Genomic DNA, 3,706 nt, shown 5'->3' on the forward strand with positions numbered 1-3,706 from the left:
TCTAACGGGCGGCGGCGGCCTCGGCGGGGCCGGGCCGTTCCCGGTTCTCACCGCGGGGGGGGGGTCGGTCGCTCACCCCAGGCTCGCCAGGGAGAAACAGGCCGCGGGGGTGCAGGGCTGCCCGCCCGCTCGCCGTCGTTCGTTCCGTGCAGGGAATTAGGTATTTAAAGATTTACTTTAGTAAATCTTTCGGTATTTAAAGATTTACACAGGCCGTGCTGTGAATCATCTCGCTTTTACATGTTTCCGGTTAAAACTTTGCCGCTGAGGTTGATGGTGCAGTGAAAATTTATAACGGTCAACGGTCCAAACTTCGGGAACTACCATCTTGAAGAACAAAGCCAATCCTTGCCTGTTTAATTCTTTCCTATATAAATTATCAGCTACTAACCAACACAGCCCAGACTGGTCCCCATGGTTCCTGCCAGTCCTGATTATTAAAATCCACTTCTGGAAATTCTTGCACAACGGTATAATGATGTGAAAAGCCGTTTCACTCAAATTTAAGTAGAGGCTAGGACTCATAGAGGGCTCAAATGGGACTTAATTAAATCTGAGTTTTCCTCATGAGAAGTATATGCGCAACCTTCTATACTTCTTATTTTAAAGGTAGAAGGTTAAATTTAAGTTAGAGAAAAGGGGAGACGGTGACTCACTGATATTTACGGCTAAATTGCCTTTTGTCTTTTTCTCACAACACCTTGTACCACATAACAAAAACAAGTCAGAGACATTTAGGAGACAATCTAAAAATTACTTTCCCCTGCGTTCTGTGTCCTTCCCATCGCTTCTTTATGTTAGTTTTTACACGCATTCTAGTATGTTCAGCCTAAATGTTTTTAATGAGAAAAAAAGAGAGGAGTGATGAAGTGTTTACCTTACCTCACCTTACTTCCTCAATATAATCTTAATGAAGACAAGATGTAAATAGTTTTTATTTTAGTAAAACTGGGCAAGGTAAAACCAATATGCCTTTCCCTCAAAGGAAGCTAATGGTATCCTGGGCTGCATTAGGAGGAGTGTGGCCAGCAGGTTCAGGGAGGTGATCCTTCCCCTCTGCTCAGCACTGGTGAGGCCACACCTGGAGTACAGTTCTGGGCTCCCCAGTACAAGAAAGACATTGGTATACTGGCGAGAGGGCCATGAAGATGATGAAGGGTCTGGAGCATCTCTCCTGTGAGCATCTCTCCCTTGAGCAAAGGCTGAGAGAGCTGGGACTGTTCAGCCTGGAGAAGGCTCAGGGGGGATCTTCTTGATGTGTATAAAAACTTGAAGGAAGCGTGCAAAGAGGACAGAGTCAGGCTCTTGTCAGTGGTGCCCAGTGACAGGACCAAAGGCATTGAGCAACAACCAAAACACAGGAGGTTCCCTCTGAACATCAGGAAGTACTTCTTTGCTGTGAGGGCAACTAGCACAGGTTGCCTGTGGAGGTTGTGCAGTCTCTATCCTTGGAGATATTCAAAAGCTGTTTGGAAGCAGTCCTGGGCAAACGGCTCTAGGTTGAGCAGGTGTCATCAGCTGACTTCCAGAGGTCCCCTCTGACCTCAACCATTCTGTGATTCTGTGATTCATGCAATGGGGGGAATTAATACTATGGACACTCTGGAATTAAAAACTACCCTTATCTCTCTAATGATGTTGCACTGAGATAGTTATCTCAAAATACCCTTTTACAGAGAACAACAAAATACTCTTCATCGTTCAAGGAAGTTGTGAGGCAGCAGTTATCAGCAGAAGAAATACCATGTTCCTAGATATTTTTAGGCTTTGAAATCACAATTTTAACCTTGATATAATTATCTTTACCAAGACTGAAGGAAGAAGATAGGTAAAGGTGTCAGATACTGCATTTTTACTCTGCCAGGCTAAATCCAGGGCTTCAGACCCCCAAGCTGTTGCACACATTTCTCATATTTTGATTTATCACTACTTACTTGGCAATAGAGAGTTTCTGCCTTCTTCTAGGCTTTTCCAAGGAAAAAGGAAACCGCTCTTGAAGCAGTAAAAGGAGCTTTTTTGAGTCACAAATGTATGACAAGCTTCACCATTACTGTGTTTGATCTTTGGAAGTAGTTATTGATCTTGGTAACTATTGTGAAACAAGAACATGTTGTCTAATCTTTTGATTGCTATCATAAAAGCACTGTGGTCATCCTTAGTTGTAGATTTCTTAAACTCAGGAAAAAAATCGTTTAGATAGCTGCCAGCTGATACATTTGAAAAATTCAGATGGTGTTACTAAAAGCTAGATTTTCCCAAAAGTTGAATGTCTTTGTAGTTAGCTGTATAATTTATTCATAAATGGTAATAAAGCTTCAAGACTGTTTTAATATATTCATTAATCTCATAGAAAGCATTTTTAAATTAGAATAGCATGAAGATTATTCTTAAACACTTTAAAAGTTAGGATTTAAAAGTTGCTTAAAAGAACCAGGACTAAGTACATAATGTTTTACTCATTTTTAGGTATATTAAGAAACATTTTCAAGTTTTATAAATCTGGAATTACAGGCATATGCAAGATGGGCAAAACATGGAGATTGTCAACTGCTAGTTAGTGTGATACCAACTATTTCCAGTGAATATCTTTTTACACCTCTTTTATAACTTTTCACCCTCATTAAAGACTAATTAGGACCTTAACAGAACAAGAAAAATCCTGAAAATGTACTATATGGCACCATTTTGTGAATTTTTCACAGATTTATCTTACAATCCAGAGAATGTAAGATGACATAATAGAAAACACTGCAAAAAGGCACCGTACTCTGAAATATGGATTATTTTACACTTCTGTAGGCTTCTTCCACTGTCCAAAACTGCTATTTTTTTTTTCTTTGTTATTGTCAGTAAAACACATGCTAGATCCATCCATAAAGGAAGGGCAGATGGTCTGCATAGTGTGTGTTGCAGAATAGGAAAATTTGAAAATGTGGCACCATTTGTGCCATTTCTTCCAGCCTACATACACTGGACCAGGGCATACAGAATCTATAAGAAGCCAAGCTCTTAGTACTGAATGCTGAATTGTGATACTGAAATTCAGGGTTTACTTCTTTAATCTTCCCTTCTGCAATGTAAGAAATTTGTACATGAATAACAAAAAATTACAAAAGCAAACACAGTATTATGTATCTTCCCCACTAACGGAGAATGGTTGGACTAGATGATCTTCAGGGTCTTTTCCAACCTAGATGATTCTATGATTCTGTGAACAAATATTGGAAAGATGTTAAGCCACATCAGAAGAGGCACCAGGCCAGCATCCAAAGCAGTATTTCTAACCTAACTGGTAACGATGAACTTAACCCAATGCTTTCATTTAGAATGAGGTGCCTAAAATCATCTACAACTCAAAATCTCAGCACCTGAATTCACCTTCCTTCTCCTGTGCTACATCTCTGGGCTGCATCTCAAAAAATGGAACGGAGTTGCCCAGTCTGATTCGTGTAAGTGGCTGAAACCACCTTGAACCAAAATGTTGGTAACATACATCAGCTTTTATTCCCTTCTTTTTTCCTTCCTTTTCATACTTCAGCACTAATAAATTGTTAGATGCCCAAGTTGTGTCTTTAATTACGTATGTGTGAAGTGTAACTGGCTATAGCTTAACACAAATTTTGGCAATGTGTAAGCAGCAAGATAGTCCTACTCACTCACACTGCAATGCTAACAAGAAGCTGATACCACCCCCCCTTCCCCCCCC

Source organism: Athene cunicularia (assembly GCF_003259725.1).
Source record: "Athene cunicularia isolate RWA chromosome 2 unlocalized genomic scaffold, athCun1 chr2_part1, whole genome shotgun sequence".
Taxonomy (NCBI): Eukaryota; Metazoa; Chordata; class Aves; order Strigiformes; family Strigidae; genus Athene; species Athene cunicularia.